At 42.8% G+C, this 18,383-nt stretch overlaps 1 long non-coding RNA gene across 2 annotated transcripts in view; it reads right to left on the bottom strand.

Annotated features, from left to right (window-relative positions):
• Positions 1 to 1,295: 1,295 nt before the first annotated feature.
• LOC103876315 overlaps positions 1,296 to 18,383 on the bottom strand; it is a 74,038-nt gene continuing 56,950 nt past the window's right edge. The window contains exons 1-3 of one of the 2 annotated variants that reach the window (XR_001893374.3): positions 11,734 to 13,369; positions 4,257 to 4,397; positions 1,296 to 1,840 (exon numbers count right to left, since the gene is read on the bottom strand). This is a non-coding gene — a long non-coding RNA (uncharacterized LOC103876315). Of the gene's footprint in view, positions 1,841 to 4,256; positions 4,398 to 11,733; positions 13,370 to 18,383 lie in introns of those variants that run through there. The other variant, XR_002516148.2, reaches the window with a different exon arrangement.

Genomic DNA, 18,383 nt, shown 5'->3' with positions numbered 1-18,383 from the left:
TTGGGTTTTTCCTCTTGGATTTAGCATACTGTCATAAGGACTGGGGGACAGGGGAGGCTGTCTTGAGGATGAGTTTTTCCTGTGGAGGAAGAGAGATTTTTGGTAGAGAGGGAGCAAAGAGCAGCAGCACAAGGTCCTTCCCACCTGGAGGCTTTTGAGCAATTGAGCAGGGTCTGGAAGGATGGGATGTTCCAGATAACACAGGGAGAAGATTGGCAATGAAGGGAAGGGGAGTAGCTTGAAAGGGCAGCAACAGCGGAGCAGGTGACTTCCTTAAAATGTGAAAGCTGGTCAGATGCAGTGGCTCACACCTGTAATAGCAGCACTTTGGGAGGCTGAGGCAGGAGGATCACTTGAGCCCAGGAGTCTGAGACCAGTCCGGGCAGAAAGTAAAAATAAATTACCCAGGCATGGTAGCACAGGCCTGTGGTCCTAGCTACTCTGGAGGCTGAGATGAGAGAATTGCTTGAGATGAGAGAATTGCTTGAGATGAGAGAATTGCTTGAGGTGAGAGAATTGCTTGAGCCTACGGTGACCTGTGATCATGCCACTGCACTCCAGCCTGGGTGACAAAGACAGACCTTGCCTCAAAAAAATATTTAAAAATATAAAACTTGGGAGCTGGAACTTGTTTGTAGGCTGAGGACTCAGTGGAGAAGGAAAGAATGAAAACACGAGACTAAAGAGACAGAGAAAAGGGACTCTGCAAGGTCCAAAAGAGGTGTGGTGGGAGGTGACAGAAGATACAGAGGAAAATACTAACTACGTAAAGAAGACGGACACTTCTGCTCCTCAGATATGAGGAGGGGAGAGGAAATGGGTAAAAACAGAGATTTTCAGGTGGGTAGAAAGAAAGCCATCAGGTCAGGTGGCCTCACTCTCGGTAACTGGAAGACAAGGTCCGCTGACAGGGAAGGTTTAAAGATGTGAAGTAGATCTTACTCATTTAGAAAGTTTTAGACAGACAGACAGACAGACAGACAGACAGATAGATAGATAGATGGAGGGAGAGAGGGAGAGAGGGAGAGAGGGAGAGAGGGAGAGAGGGAGAGAGAGGGAGAGAGAGGGAGAGAGGGAGACAGAGTCTTTCTCTGTCACCCAGGCTAGAGTGCAATGGCACGGTCTCAGCTCACTGCAACCTCCACCTCCCAGCTTCAAGCAATTCTCCTGCCACAGCCTCCCAAGTAGCTGGGACTACAGGCACCTGCCACCATGCCTGGCTAATTTTTTTGTATTTTTAGTAGAGACAGGATTTCACTATGCTGGCCAGGCTAGTCTCGAACTGCTGACCTCATGATCCGCCCGCCTGGGCCTTCCAAAGTGCTGGGATTACAGGCATGAGCCACCATGCCCAGCCCCAACATTTTTTCTAAATAAAGTTATTCCTGCTGTGGTGGGGGCTGAGATGGGGAAAAGCTTTAGGAAATAAGATTAGAAATTAAAAGGAGCAAAAGCATCCATAAGTAAGGAAAAGAACTAAACTTCGTTAAATCATTAGCATTAAAACCAAGGCATTTATCCAAAAGGAAATGGAAACGGAATAGAAACGTTTCTTAAGGGCGCAGGAAAGAGGTGCAAGGTAGCCAGTGGTTCCAAGGTCCAGGATAGTCAATCCTCTACCCCCCAGAACTTTCTGGGAGGAAACTGTGTCTTCTCGGTTGAAGTGGTGAGGGTGGCCCCCACCAGAACTTGACGGAAAGCGAGTTGTGTTTATTCCATTTTTCTTCCTGTGTGTCTGTCACCAGCCAGGTGTTTCTAGAAAGAGATCACAGTCTTCGGCCCGTATTACCAATACACTAGCTCAGCCAATTGCAGGGAGGGCTGGTTGTCTTGTATTCACCTTTTGAAGGAAATGTTACAAGTTTTAAAGAAAAAACAGCCATTTAGTCTCTGGTAAATGCAAACATTTCCTAACATACCAAGGCTATCTGCAGAAAGTACAGAGCCTGGGGAAATTCTGCCTAATGAAATCAGTTTTTCCCAAGTGAGTAGCTATAGCAAAAGGAGGGCAAATGTTTAGCCCCGTTCTGGTCAATTATGATGTCCAGTGTCTTTTTTTTTTTCTTTTCTTTTTTTTTTTTTTTTTTTCAGAGACAGGGTCTCGCTCTGTCACCCAGGCTGGAGTTCAGTGGCATGATCATAACTCACTGCAACCTCAAACTCCCAAGTAGCTAAGACTACATGTGCACACCACCATGTCTGGCTAATTATTAAATTTTTTACAGAGACAGGGTCTCGCTATGTTGCCTAAGCTAGTCTCAAACTCCTGGCCTCAAGTGATCCTCTCCCCTTGGCCTCCCAAAGTGCTGGGATTACAGGTGTGAGCCACGGTGCCCTGGCTAATTTCCGCTTTTGTCAAGAGAACATACAATCCTATCATCCCTCACACAATCCTTGGCCTTGAATCTTTAGTTCTGTCTGAAAAACTAGATCTTACTGTAACTTGGGAATAGACCTTTGGTTACGCTTTTTTTGTAACAGCTCAAAGACACTTCTGTTTAACTGATTTGGGTCAGCTGTGTATCATTATTTAGTGGGAATTGATGGGTAAAGATGGCATTTTTACAAATGAATGGATAAACTTTTTATGCACTAGGCCGGGCGCGGTGGCTCAAGCCTGTAATCCCAGCACTTTGGGAGGCCGAGACGGGCGGATCACGAGGTCAGGAGATCGAGACCATCCTGGCTAACACGGTGAAACCCCGTCTCTATTAAGAAATACAAAAAACTAGCCGGGCGAGGTGGCGGGCGCCTGTAGTCCCAGCTACTCGGGAGGCTGAGGCCGGAGAATGGCGTGAACCCGGGAGGCGGAGCTTGCAGTGAGCTGAGATCCGGCCACTGCAGTCCAGCCTGGGTGACAGAGCGAGACTCCGTCTCAAAAAAAAAAAAAAAAAAACTTTTTATGCACTAAATTTATTTTTTATTTTTCCACAGGTTATTGGGGGTACAGGGGGCATTTGGTTACTTGAGTAAGTTCTTTTTCTCTTTTTTTTTTTTTTTTGAGACAGAGTCTCGCTGTGTTGCCCAGGCTGGAGTACAGTGGCACGATCTTGGCTCACTGCAATCTCTGCCTCCCAGGTTCAAGCAATTCACCTGCCTCAGCCTCCCAAGTAGCTGGGACCACAGGCACGTGCCACCCAGCCAATTTTTGTATTTCTAGTAGAGACAGGGTTTTGCCATGTTGGCCAGGCTGGTCTCGAACTCCTGACTTCAAGTGATCCACCCGCCTTGGCCTCCCAAAGTCCTGGGATTACAGGCATGAGCCACTGCACATGGCCTGGTTACATGAGTAAGTTCTTTAGTGGTGATTTGTGAGATTTTGGTGCACCCATCACCCAAGCAGTATACACTATACCCTATTGGTAGTCTTCAATCCCTCGCCCCCCTCCCATGCTTCCCAAGTCCACAAAGTCCACTGTATCATTCTTATGCCTTTGCATCCTCATAGCTTAGCTCCCACATATCAGTGAGAATATATGATGTTTGGTTTTCCATTCCTGAGTTACTTCTCTTAGAGTAATAGTCTCCAATCTCATCCAGGTCACTGCAAATGCTGTTAATTCATTCCTTTTTATGTTGATGCACTAAATTTTAAAAATGAGTTACATATGTGCAATGGTGTTATGTATAACCAATAATGTTTGATATATTGTATGTATTATATAACCAATATTATGTATAACCAATAATGTTTGATATATTGTATGTATTTCAAATGAAAGTTGGTTATATCCATCAAACCATGTAAAAAGGGTGATGTGCAACTTGAAGCAAGTACCAAGATTTAGCAGACAATGACAAGATCAAACAGCAATTTAGAAAGAGAGAGATAGGAAGAAATATATTTTTGATGGATTCCATTTCTAAAGCCGTCTAAGCAAAATCTAGGTCAACTTTTCACAAAACCTCACGGAAGGTAAGTCACATTGAGAGGCTGGCTGGCAGGCCTCTAGCATATAGACATATATTATGGTTCAGGAATATTAAAGAAATGTACTACTCAGCAAGAATACCCATAACTCTCCTATAGAATAGAACACTGAACATATTTAAGGCCATTTGGACAGCTCAGGGCAAAATAAGAGAAATCCTGGTACCATTGGGCTTAGAGCTATCTTCCTTCTTCTAAACAAAAGGCATGGAAAAAAGAAAAATATTTCTCCTTTGTACTTTATCCCCAGAGAAGACACTGATGTGGTTTGCTTCCCCCTTCCCTCCCCACACTGGGTTAGGTGGTTATGAAAAGCAGAGCTCACCTGGAAAGATTGGCACTGCGTTGGCTCAGAGACAGCCTGAGTGGAGCGCATGAGATGAGAGTGCCCACCAGAGCAGGAACAGGTGACCAGCCATTCCATTTGCTCAGGACTGCGGAGTTTCCTGGGACATGGAACTCAGTACTAAAACCAAGAGATGAGTTTAACTTCTTTGAGCCTTGGGTTTCTCATGTGTTAAATGGGATAATAGTGGTGCCTACATTTTAAATGATACAATACATATAAAGCACTAACTAGGAGCTTATTAATTGCTTATTAATTCTATGGCTTAGGCTGGAGGGCAGTGGCGTGACATCTCAGCTCACTGCAACCTCCGCTTCTCAGGTTCGAGCAATGCCACAGCCTCCCAAGTAGCTGGGATTACAGCCGTGTGCCACCACACCCGGCTAATTTTTGTATTTTTAGTAGAGACAGGGTTTCACCATGTTGGCCAGGCTGGTCTCAAACTCCTGACCTCAAGTGATCCGCCCGCCTCAGCCTCCCAAAGTGCTGGGATTACAAGCGTGAGCCACCGTGCCTGGCCACTAGGAGGTTAAAAAGCATTAGCTACTATATTGCTATTAATCTTTAATCTTTGCCCACATTCCAAATTATTTAAGATAAATACCCAGTAGTTCAATTTTGAGTCTAACGGCATCCACATTTTTGAGACTTATAATTACCAAACTATCCCATATACACAAAAGTGTAAATTGAGAGTATCATACAAAGCGTCTACTCTAAAAGATGCCTCTATCCATTTTCTCAAACCCTTAGTCATGTCGTATTTTTGCATCTTAAATTATTGTATTTTTGATACACATAGCAGAACGAGCTGTAAAATTTGAAAATTAAGCATATTTCTCCAAGTAGTATATTTGTAAAATGTAATCAAATTTGTAATTTATTTATGATTTATACACTAACTGAAAATAAATGAGGTAGTGCAGAATAAAAGCATGACAGACACTTACATGTATAAGGAAAAAAAAATCTTAATATTTGAGAAGAGAGTGTTAGCTATACTGGGAAGACATAAGGTGGTCATTAATTTCAGCTCTGAGCTTCCTAGCAACAAAAGTAAAAATAGAAGCATATTTCCCATTCTAAAATAAAAGGGAAGCACATAAGTTTATCTAGAAATAAATATCTTCCTGTTGCTAACTTCTAAGAAGAATTGCCATGCATTTCCTTATGTAACAGGCACCAAGTAACATAACAAAGAGTATACTTTGGGCCAAACTTTCTGAAGATATAAAACTTTCCATATGACCATTTCTTCTAAAGGCCCTTGAGAAAAGGCAAAGACATTAGATCTAGTATTTCAGTGAAGACAAATCTTTTGATTCTAACATAAACCAGATATATTGTTTTTAGGTGATTCCAATTTTGATGTTTCCAAAACATGAGCTAAATCATGGCAGTCATTAGTGCTGTTTACCGAATACTTCTAGTTTCCTCATTTCCAGAAACATGTCAAGATTTGTGCTTCTCTGCCCTCTTAGGTGAAACCATGTGGCATTCTGTGGCCAACAAAAGGCGATCATCAGCAATATGTGGAGTTACCAGTTGGAAGCTTTAAAGCCAGGGTACATTTTGCCATAACATTTATCAAAGATGCTTAACAAGTTTCTTAGCTATGACACCTAAAACATAAGCAACCAAATTAAAAATAAATTGAACTTTGTAAAAATTAAAAACTTCTGTGCATCAGAGGACACTATCAACAAAGTGAAAAGACAGCCTACAGAAAGAATTTTCAAATCATGTCTGATAAGGATCTACCATCCAGAACATACGTATATTTTTTTAAATCTCACAACTTAACCCAATTAAAAAATAAACAAGAGGATCTGAATGGTGATTTCTCCCAAGAAAATATATAAATGGTCAATAAGCACATGAAAAGTTGTTTAACATCATTAGTCATTAGGAAAATGCAAATCAAAACCACACTTACTAAGATGGCTATAAACAAAAAGGACAACAACAGCTATGGGAGAGGATATAGGGAAATTAGAGCCTTTATGCATTGCTGATGTAAAACAGTGCAGCCAATGTAGAAAACAGTTTGGCAGTTCCTCAAAAGTTGAATTATCTTATGACTCAGCAGTTTCACCCCAGGTATGTACCCAAGAGAATTAAGAACATAAGTTTGCACAAAATGTACACATAAATGTTCATAGCAGCATTATTCACAATAGCCAAAAGGTAGAAACAAACCAAATGTCCATCAATTGATAAATAAGGATAAACAAAATGTGGTGCATCAATAAGATGAAATATTATTTAGCAATATAAAAGGAATGAAGTCCTCATCCAAGGTATAACATAGATGAGCCTCGGGCTGGGTGCAGTGGCTCACGCCTGTAATCCCAGCACTCTGGGAGGCCAAGGCAGGTGGATCACCTGAGGTCAGTTCGAGACCAGCCTGGCCAACGTGGTGAAACCTACTGAAAATACGAAAATTAGCTGGGCGTGGTGGTGCATGCCTGTAATCCCAGCTACTGGGGAGGCTGAGGCAGGAGAATTGCTTGAACCCGGGAGGCAAAGGTTGCTGTGAGTTGAGATCACTCCACTGCACTCCAGGTTGGGCAACAGAGCAAGACTCCGTCTCAAAAAACAAAACAACACATAGATGAGCCTTGAAACCATTGTTCTAGGTGGAAAAAGCCAGACATAAGAGGCCAGGTGTTGTATGCTTTCATTTATGTGAAATATCCAAAATAGGTAAATCCACAGAGACAGAAAGCAAATTAGTGGTTGCTAGGGGTTAGGGAGTAGGGAAAATAAAGAGTAACTGCTAGTAGCCACAGGGCTTCCTTTCAGGATGACAAAAATGTTCTCGAATTAGACGGTGGTGAGAGATTAGATTGTACACCTATGTGAATATACTAAGCAACACTGAATTATACACTTCATAGTGGTATATTGTGATTATGTGTGGATTATATTTCAATGCAATATTTTTTAAAAGAATATTCAAGTCAAAATGAAGCCTCAGTCAGCCTGGGTCGCTGAGTGACCTCAATTAGCAAAATTCCCTCAACTGCTATTGAGTAAAGTAACTGAAATTTGTTTGTATATTGCTATATAAGTTATCCTATCCTTACTAATACCAAAACAGATTCCTTTTTAAAAAAAAAAACAAAAACAAATTTTATAGACCCCAAAGTTAATTTAAATTATTTTCATTATATATTACTCAAATATATGCAAATAGAAATTTCAGTGTAAGGTCTTTAGGCTTAGATATACAAGTAGTAATAAAGTCAAAATAACCTTACAGGCCAGGCGCGGTGGCTCACACCTGTAATCTCAGCACTTTGGGAGGCCAAGGCAGGTGGATCATGAGGTCAGGAGATCGAGACCATCCTGGCTAACACGGTGAAACCCTGTCTCCACTAAAAATACAAAAACTTAGCCAGGAGTGGTGGCGGGCGCCTGTAGTGGTGGTGGACGCCTGTAGTCCCAGCTACTCGGGAGGCTGAGGCAGGAGAATGGCGTGAACCTGGGAGGTGGAGCTTGCAGTGAACCGAGATCACGCCACTGCAGTTCAGCCTGGGCGACAGAGCGAGACTCCATCTCAAATAAATAAATTAATTAATTAATTAAAAATAAAAATAAAAATAAAAAATAATCTTACAAATTAAACATATTCAAAACTGCAAAATCAATAAAATCAAGCTACAAACATTAAATTGGTATGGGAAATGATGCTATTTGCTGAAACCAAATCACACTTGCAAAAACATTGATATCTATGGCACAGGTCACTCATGTTTGACATGCATATAACATCAAACTAGGTGATGCCTCAGTTTTCCATCACTTTCCTAGGTTCAAACACCTGCAACAACATTATTCACCCAGTCTTCACTTAGCACAAATGAGGCTCATTAACCTATGGCAAAGTAATTCTACTCTATACCAGCACAAAAAGAAATACACACACAAACTATGGACGAAGAAATACTATGGCAGTCGTTGTTTATTCATTGATCATTTAGGTTACCTAGAATATATTTATATTCACTTTTGGAGATTTTTGCCAAAAATAAAACATTTCATTTTCAGCCAGGTGTGGTGGCACATGCCTGCAGTCCCAGCTACTTGGGAGGTTGAGGTGGGAGGATCACCTGAGTCCAGAAATTCAAGTCCAACCTGGGTACTATAGCAAGATACTATCTTGAAAAAACAAACAAAAAAAATTTAACATTTCATTTTTCATTGTTAGCAAAATTTTATTTCCCCAAAACTGCATTTGCTGACCCATGGATTCTGGTTTGAGAAACACTGCCATAGCCTGGACCACTGGGTTTTTAATTTGAACATGCATCAGAATCAATTGGGAGGGCTTGTTAAGACACAGAGTGGTGGGCCCCACTTACAGGATTTCTGATTCAGTAGGTCTGGGGTGGGTCCCAAGAATGTGCATTTCTAACAATTCTGAAACTGATGCTGCTGCTCTGGGGACTGCTCCTTGAGAACCACTGCCTTCTATCTTTCAAATATCAAGTGACTCTCTGATACCCATCAATTCAAGACAGAGCTCCAAGGAAGGAGCCAGGCAGCAATTAACTCAAGCATATGCTCTCCTCTGATGCCTGAAGACCAGAGTTCTGTAGGGTTGATTGCAGAGAGATTCATCAGCTTTTGTTACAAAACTACTTGGCTGAAAAGTTAGTCTTCTGTAATGAAAACTGTGATGATTAATGTATCAACTTGCCAGGGCCTTGGGGTGCCCACACATTTGGTCAAGTCTTATTCTGGTTCTATCTGTGAAGGTGTTTCCAGATGAGATTAACATTGAAATGGGTAGACTGAGTAAAGTGGGTTGCCTTTCCAAACATGGGTGGGCCTCATCCTACAATTGAAACAGAGCAAACAGGCTGACCCAACAGAGAATAAAAAGGAACTCCTCCTTCCTAAATGCCTTGAGCTGGGACATAAGTTCTTTCCTGCCTTTAGACGCAAACTGAAACATCAGCTCTTTCTGGGTCTCAAGCCTGCCGGCATTCTGTCTGGAACTACACCATCAGCTCTCCTGGGTCTCCAGCTTGCCAATTGCACATCTTATGACTTGTCAGCCTTGATAATCACATGAGCCAATTCCTTTAAATATACACACACGCACGTGCACGCGCACACACACACACAATTGGTTCTGCCTCTCTGGAGGACCCTAATACAAAAACTAATGAGCCTTTCTGGGAATCTCACACAGACTGAGCCCAGAGGTAAAGTGGGGAAATTCTCATTAACAAACCTTCGTGATCCCTCACCTCCAGTCAAAGGTTTCTATAGCAACCTGAGTTCCAAAGCAAGGTTCAGGCCACATTTTCACAAACTGCAACTAGATGAGTGGAAATAAGTAACCCCTTGTGATCCACTGAGAAAATGAGGAATAATAAAAGACTAGCACCAATGCCAGAGCTGAATTAATTCCTCAAGATTTAGGACCCTGGAACACCAGAGACAAACACGTACACCCAACTTAGCACAGAGATTACCTAATTTCTTGAGGTCAAAGCAACGTTTTCACACCACTGTTTTTATTACCACTGTTTTATACATAAAGATATTTCTTGTCTTCCTTTTTCTGAATTCCCTCAAACTCATTGTGAGAGGCCACAGAGTACTGTGTTGAGAGTATGAGCTCTGCAGTCTTATATTTTGATACTGAGTCCATCATTTGCTAGTTGGGATGACCTTGGACAGTTACTTAACCTATATAATCCTGTTTCCTGATAAATTCACTGAAAATAATAATTCTAACCTGTATCAGTCAGGATCTAACCAATAAAACAGTAACTATTTTAAGTATTTACAATAGAAAGAGCTTAATGCCGGGAATTATTTCTACAGATGAAGAGGGAACTGAGCTCAGGAAAAAGCTGCTACCGGCCGGGCACGGTGGCTCAAGCCTGTAATCCCAGCACTTTGGGAGGCCGAGACGGGCGGATCACGAGGTCACAAGATCAAGACCATCCTAGCTAACATGGTGAAACCCCGACTCTACTAAAAAAAATACAAAAAACTAGCCGGGCGAGATGGCGGGCGCCTGTAGTCCCAGCTACTCCGGAGGCTGAGGCAGGAGAATGGCGTGAACCCGGGAGGCGGAGCTTGCAGTAAGCTGAGATCCGGCCACTGCACTCCAGCCTGGGCGACAGAGCAAGACTCCGTCTCAACAAAAAAAAAAAAAAAAAGCTGCTACCAACCATGGGGTGGAAGACAAGGAGAGGAGCTGGAATTGTGGAAGTCCAGGGCCACCTGAGGAGGCTAAGTCTCTGAGGACTTGTCCAGCACCTGCTAGAGCAGCCACCTGGGGAAGGGAAGTGGGATTCCCTGGCCCCTCCTTTTCCCCAACCTTTCAATCCCACCACTGGATGGGCCATGCAGAAGCAGCCTGGAAAATGCACCCTGCGGGTTGACTCTCTGTGGCACAGAGCAGGAGCTACACCTGAGGGCCAGCAGGCCCAGAGCCAGTAAAGATTGTTAGGAGTTGGTCCACTGCCGGGGGCAGGGTCTTTTAAGTTGTGTATTTTAAGTTGGGGCTCACTTGCCTTTTCCTCACCCTCTTCAACACATTTTCCACTCCTCAGGCTTTCTCTGTCCTCCTACTCTCTCATCACCCAGTGCTTTCCTCCCACTTCCTCACCCACACTCAACAGCAGACAGCAAGTTGGCTGGCCTCCCGATGAGACTACACTCAGAGAAGCCCGAGGGATGGTGTTTCACATTTTAGCTGCCAGATGCAATGATGTTCTCTTCTCAAAACCTGAATGCCCTGCCTCCCCACACCAGGTTGCACAGGCATGACGACATGTCAAATGTGGTGCCAGCACGAGCAGGGCAGCAGGACGGGCTGGCCCTTTATACCACTGTTCTCCCTCTGCCCAGACCCATCACCAGTGGACCATGTTAGAACCGTGCAGTTTGCCACAAATACGCCTCCTTCAAACACTGCGGGCTAGGTCCACCTATCTGTAGAAGGAGCAGATTGAAAGAGCCTCTAGTCTTCTTCCACTCCCATCATGCTATGATACTACAGTGTGCGTTGTGGAAGGCCGAATCCTGGGCATATTCTCTGCCTGCCTTTGTTATAATTTAGCCAGCGATACAAATCTCCAAATTCCTGAGACCTGGTGCAGAGTGGTTTTCTGTTCACTGAAGAGGCATTTTAGGAACAAAAAACCCCGAGGCTTATCCTAGGAACAGCACAGAGTATAATACATTCTCAAATCTAACCCTCCTTATAAATAAATTATTTGTAGATTCAAATAATTCAAAGTTATAAAGGGAAAGTTAGAAGAAGGAAACGATTCTATAGCACAGGGCTTATATGAAATTATCGTGCCGATTTATAGCTTTATCATTCTCAAAGCCCCCATATATACATATATGTACATATTTATAAATATATATTTATGAATTTTATAAAAATATAGAAATACATACAAAAGATATTTTTCCTTACATCTCGTTCCCAGGGTGTGTAAAAGAATCTTTTCTCTGACATTGTTTTTAGCAATTGGAACTCAGATGTGAACTGAATCTATCAGCTTGACCAAGTCTTCTTAAGTCCAACTAGCAAACAGTCAGCCAAAAACTCCACTTTTTACTTTATAGCAGATTTCAGGGCACAAGTCAGGGCAGGGTTTCAGATGTTTTAACAAGCCCTGCCCTGCCAATGTTTCTCAGATGTTTCCCAAGTCAGTAACAGCAGCCTCACCTGAGAGCTTGTTAGAAAAGCAAATTCCCAGGCCCTACCTCAGCCCTACTGAAACAGTGGCAGGTGGGTCTCAGTAACCTGTGGGTTAGCAAGCCCTCCAGGTGTTTCTGATGCACATCAAAGTTTGAGAACTACTGATCTGTGAAGTAGACACTAACATTTTCCTTCCATTTGTGTTTTTTTAATAAGACCCCCAAGTGATTCTGGTGTACGTAAGGTTTGAGAACCACCGTGCTAAAAAAGAAAAAAACTGAGACTGATCCACGTGAAACATATTATTGGTCTTTTCTCTAATGACCTAAATTTTAATTTAAATCCCCGACCTCCCCGCAATCTGAAATCTACAGTCCTTCTAATGCCAATGATGTCATTACTCATGACATCGGGCAGGCTTTTCTTATTAAGGGAGGGTAATTTAAATCAAGAATACAATGGAAATTAGAACACTGCGGCTATTGTCCTGTTAAAATGAACAAATTCCCCCTACCAAACTGTCCATTTTATGTTTGGCGGGAAAGGAAGGCTGTATGCGTCTTCCAAGCATGCCACACTTCTGCTGGTAAATGCTCCTTTCCTATAATTGACTGAATGCACAGAAGTGCCCTTCCGCACCCACCAAGAAATAGCAGGTCCTGACATGGGAATGGAACCATATTTCCTTGCTCTTTTTTTCAACATTATAAAAGCTCTTCATCCTTTCCAAGTAGAGGGGAGTTTTGGCAAAGAGGAGAGTTTTTTCTCCAGGGTGACAAAAAGCACTTTCTCTCTACTCTTTTGTTGCGCCGTTAGATTCGAAACCCTTTTGCCCCGAGAACAATACACTGCAGTGTTACTTTATGTTGCCGCTTTCCGCTGTGCTTTCCCCGACCCTTGGAATAATAGGCCGCCATTTTAACGGCGGAGAACATGTAGCTACAGTGAATCTAAGTTGAATGCAAGTCAGGCCCGTAAGTACTGCTACTCCAACTCTTAGCTGGACTGCTCTAAGAGGTTTAATTTAAAGAAAGCAATGTGGAACTCCAGTTGGAAGGCCCAGCAAGCAGGAAATGGACTCCCCACATCAATAGAATGCTAACCACCCCGGTGGGCACACAACCCATAAGGTAATTTGGGAAATGTAAGAAGTCAGAGAAGATGAATAAATAAGAGAGGAAGCAACCAATTTCCTTTTTCTTTTTTATGAAGACTGTGATTGTAGGCTGTAATCTTCCTCCCGTCACTAATGAAATGAGGGGAAGGGAAAGTTTAGAATATATGGTGGTGTTAAATAATCCATAACTAAATGCACGAGCAACATCAAGAACATACATTCTGAGATGGAAATAAAATGAGGGCCTAGAAATTTGCTGTAGTATTCGCTCTAAATTGAACTTGCTAAGGAAAACTCCATTAAAAAAAAAAAAAAAAAAAAAAACTCTTTTAGCACTAAACCACAAATATACTATATGCTTCTAAACATTGATCTCAGTGATACAAAACCAACTTTAACTCTCTGTAGCCTCAAATGAAATGAAAAGTTGCTGCTTTGCTTGATAATTAGATCATTCTAGACAGCCAATCTGGGCAAATCAGGTCCCAAAGCTAATGTTCCCCCTTGTAATTATCTGGTGTCTGTCTGCAACCACCAAATTAACCAAATAATTTCCGAGTTGCCAACCTAATGTGCAGACAAGCTGCAGAGCAGCTACTGGGGGCTTCTCCTCCTTTCACTCCTCCTTTCTCCATACGTTATTTACTCCTTTGTCCTTTTCCCCTCAAAACTTACTCGGGCTAGTAAGAGGAGACAGGCCATCTGGGCCTATGATTTATAAAAAGGATTTACTTGCAATGATCCAAAGCTGGCTTTTGTTTTAATGGGTGTCCACTTTTAATGGTTTCAAGCATTCATCAAAAATGTTCCTCTTTGAAAAACTGAAGAGAACACAAAGTGGCTGAGATGCAGACCTAGTGCTTCCCAGTTTTCAAAATGCCTCATTTGTTTCATCCCACAGCCCTGGGGAGTTAGAGATTATTTAACACGTATGAAAACAATATCTTCAAGTGACTTTCCCAAGTTCAAGGGGCTAAAAAGTCGGATTCCCTAGAACTCAAGTCCCCTGCTCCTAAATGCTCTGAGATTGAACTAGAATGTATTTACAGGAGGGAAGCTTTCAAGGAGGTGCAGTTCCGATTCCCTTAACATGAAGGTGGAATACAGAAGAAGCCCTGTGGCAGGATGGAGATGGACAGATGTGTCAGGGCTTGGCATATGAATCTGTGAGGTTTCTGTCTCTAAACGAGAGCTTCCTAACCATGGCACTGACCCCCGCCCCTTCCTTCACAGTGCAGGGAGAATGAGAGAATGAGAGTTTCTACTGCTCCAGGTATGACTACAAAGGATGGCAATTGCAGAACGTCTCAGAGGCCCAAGACAATATTTTTTCTAGGCTAGTAACTGTTTTGGACATGAAATTTGTTATATTTCATAAGACCCACACATCTTTTGATTTACTATGTTGCAGAATTGAGAAAATTCCCAGATACCTCCTAATATAGTTTGGATATCTGTCCTCTCCAAATCTCATGTTGAAATGTGATCCCTTATGTTGGAGGTGGGCCTAGTGGAAAGTGTTTGGGGCATGAGGTTGGACCCATGATGAATGTCTTAGTGCTGTCTTTGTGGTAATGAGTGAGTTCTTGCTCTATTAGTTCACGTGAGAGCTGGTTGTTTAAAAGAGCGTGCCACCTTTCTTGCTCCCTCTCTCACCATGTGACAGCCTGCTGCTCCTTCACCTTCTGCCATGATTGTAAGTTTCCTGGGGCCTCACCAGAAGCAGATGCTCATGCCATGCTTGTTGTACAGCCTGTGGAATCTTGAGCCAAATAAACCTCTTTTCTTTATAAATTACCCAGTCTCAGGCATTCCTTTATAGCAATGCAAAACAAACTGATACACCTCCTCTAAAATCCCTGGAGATGGGGAGTCCAGTAAGCTCAGGAGAGAGCTCAGCATCTGTGTGTCACTGGATGCCTATCTTGGTAAGTTATCCCAGGGCTGCAAGTTCACAGCCTTAAAAGTCAGCTTAACCACAAGTAATTAGACCCAAGGGATCTTCATCCAAACTTATTATAACCAAATTCTGTCAACATTGATTTTTAAGATCTAATTTATTGGCTTAAATTGGGTAAAAACTTTCCTATGACTAGATACTTGTATTTTCAAACCAGGGCATCCTTCCTCTTTATGGAGGGTTTTGTTTGTTTGCTTGTTTTTTAGTGAGAGTGGCCTTATTGAGAAAAAAATAGACATTTGAGAATAAGTATTATATGTAAAATGAAGGGTGAGATGATTTTAGTGCATAAAGCAAATAAAAAGGAAGTGGTTCTAAAAGGTTGTGTTGATAGTTGACAGTTCAAGGAGAGAAACTTCTTGAACCTTGCACAGAACAAGGTTTCAGAGGGATAAGTACTTTTATCTGGAGCAAAATAAATGGAATATTTTAGGGCAACTGAAAATCAGCCACATAAAACATCCCTTAAAGATAGAGCAATAAGGAAACCAGCAGAGACATTTCCTCATCACACAGTTAAGAGGTGAGAACTGAAACTTGGGTTTATAACCAGTACTACTTTGTATCATTTCAAATGCATGTAGTTGCAAGAAACAGAAAAATAAACTCAAACTGGCTGGAAACAATAAAACTGATCCACTGGCTCCTATAACTGGAAGTCGGGGTCAAATTTTGTTTAGTGACTTGAGTATATCATCAAGGATCCAGTTTCTGTCCTTCACTCTGCTCTGGGATGGCAGAGGAGCTCAGATGAAGCTGTCAACGGGAGCATAAACACATGTCCTCTCCATATGTCTTGGGCTTCTCCCAGAGTGGCTGGGTTCCAAGAGGGGAGCATCCACAGATTGAGCGTTCAGAGGGACCTGGGAGGAAGCTGCAAGGCTTCTTATGACCTAGTCTTAGAAGTCCTAAAATATAGGCCAGGTGTGGTGGCTCATGCCTGTAATCCCAACACTTTGGGAGGCTGAGGTAGGCAGATCACTTGAGGCCAGGAGTTTGAGACCAGCCTGGTCAACATGGCAAAATGCCGTCCCTACTAAAATTACAAAAATTAGCCCGGCATGGTGGCACAAGCCTGTAATCCCAGCTACTTGGGAGGCTAAGCAACGAAAATCGCTTGAGCCCACGAGGCAGAGGTTGCAGTGAACCAAGATCATGCCGCTGCACTCTAGCCTGGGTGACAGAGCAAAACTCCATCTCAAAAAATAAAAAAATAAAAAAAAATCCTAGAATTTCATTTCTGCAACAGTAAAAAAAAGTCACAAAGGCCAACCCAGATTTAAGGAGAAGAGAAATAGACTCCACCTCTTGAGGAAAAGACAACCCGGGTATCTAGGGAAGGAAGGAACTTCAGAGACTATCTACCGCAACACAAATGTCTGAGCGTCGTGGAGGCAATCCCCTATTCAGAAACCTCTCATTAGCTTTCCCTACCTGTGTGCTAAAGAGCAAACTTTTGGCCTTTGCCTGGTCCCATTTACTATTCCAGCCTCATCCTCCACTGTTCTTGGCCATTCATTACTGCCTAAGTCAACCCTTTGCTTTCCTACCTCTGTGCTTTCACTTAAGACATCCCCGTTTCTTCAAAGGCCTCCCTTGTTCACTTCCTCTAGGCCAAAGGCACCCTATGAAGGCCCAGCTCAAATCCCCCCTACCCAGACCTGACTACCCCAGGCTCAGATGATTTCAAACCTCCCCAAGCTCTTTTCACGCCACTGACGAGGTGGCCTTTCCCACAGAGCAGTTCATCTCAATGTGTAATATACCATCTGACGGCATGGTGCAGACACAGAATGACCAGGAAGCACATGGGCTTCTGCTCATTGTTCTGGGTTTTTCACAACATTTCATTTTAGAATATAAAAACAAATTTAAAACTTTGAAGCAAGAACTAATAAAAATTCATCAGAGAGATTGATAAGGGCTAGAATAATCTCAAAGTTTCATAAAGAAAAATACTCAAGCAGTACAGAAAAATCCTCTCATTTGGCTCTGGCTCTATCCACTGCTCAGCAGTGCTTGCCTCCCTGTAGCCTACGATTTTCATATTCCTGTGCTTTCTCTGGGACTGTTAAGCAAGAGTGAGGAATGGAATTTAGTGGGTCAGGAACCTTTGAAAGCTGCACCAAGCATGTCCTGCAACCTGTACAAAATATTTGACAATTGCATCATCAAGGGAAAGGGCATCCTTTGCCCTGACCCTGGGCTCATCATCCTTTATGAGCATGGAAAGACGGTTTAGATATGAATCAAACTGAGGCCACTTCCTTCTTCAGGTTATTGCACAATTTACAGCCTTGAAAACTGCCATTCCAGAGGAGAAAATCTGCTCTTGCCCTGATTCTGTTTTTCACAACATAAGTGCCATAAATACATTCTTCTGCTACCTCAGCCTTTGCTGAATGTTGGCTCCCTTAAGTCAAAAACAAAAACAAAAAGAGCCACGGGGGAACGGTGTCCCCAAAGAGGTCCTTCAAGCCCCTTCCAGCTCTCAGATGGGAGTACACATTCCTATCTAATAATAAGCTATTTTATTTGTGAAGGTCTAGAGAAAAAGAAGCCCACAGCCTCCTCAGGACTAACAACTCTGACTGATAATGCAACCCTCCTTTTAACCAAAATCCCTCCTGGTGGATCTAGAATTCATCTGCCAGCCCCGCCATGAGCTCCACTGAAGGACAGCACTGGGATCACCCACATTGCTTCTCCCGTGTACCTGGTGAAGAAAACAGATGGCAGAGGGGCTCATCCTCACTGCTGTGACGTGGAGTGGGAAATAACTAACTGGAGATGCCATTGACAGTGTCAATGAGGGAGGTGGGTATTGCCCCTGGAAAGAAAAATTACATAAAGATGTGTAGCTCTGTCTTAAGGAGGCCATTGCTACAGTGAATATACTGTGAAAGATATATGCTTCTCCCTCGTGTACTAATTTGTCTTCATACAAGATGTCACCTGTGACACTAACCTACCAAAATAAACCCCCAGGAAACTCCCAGTTAGGGAACAGGAGAGGGACAGGAGTGGAGAAGGATATCTGGCCCTAAGTCAGAGTTCCCACCTGTCTTCAGCAATCAGAGTCCTTCCTGCTACTGTGGAACTGGAGAGCTACAGAACTTTCAAGGGTAGCAATACATTGCTGTAAAAATGGATCAAAGCTCACTTTCAGGGCACAAGGCCACACACCCCTCAGCCATTAACCCCCATGCTCCAACTTACTCACACACTGTCTACCAAGGCAGGAAGCTCACGGAGGGGGCTGTAACGATGACCCAAGCAGCTGCCAGCTGAGTACACAACTGTTACATGTTTGTCTCAACTTTCACCCCTTGAGTTATGATGAAA

The sequence above is a fragment of the Papio anubis genome, chromosome 10, assembly GCF_008728515.1.
Source record: "Papio anubis isolate 15944 chromosome 10, Panubis1.0, whole genome shotgun sequence".
Taxonomy (NCBI): Eukaryota; Metazoa; Chordata; class Mammalia; order Primates; family Cercopithecidae; genus Papio; species Papio anubis.
The sequence above is the reverse complement of the archived record's forward strand: the minus strand, read 5'-3'. Positions and strand labels throughout refer to the sequence as shown.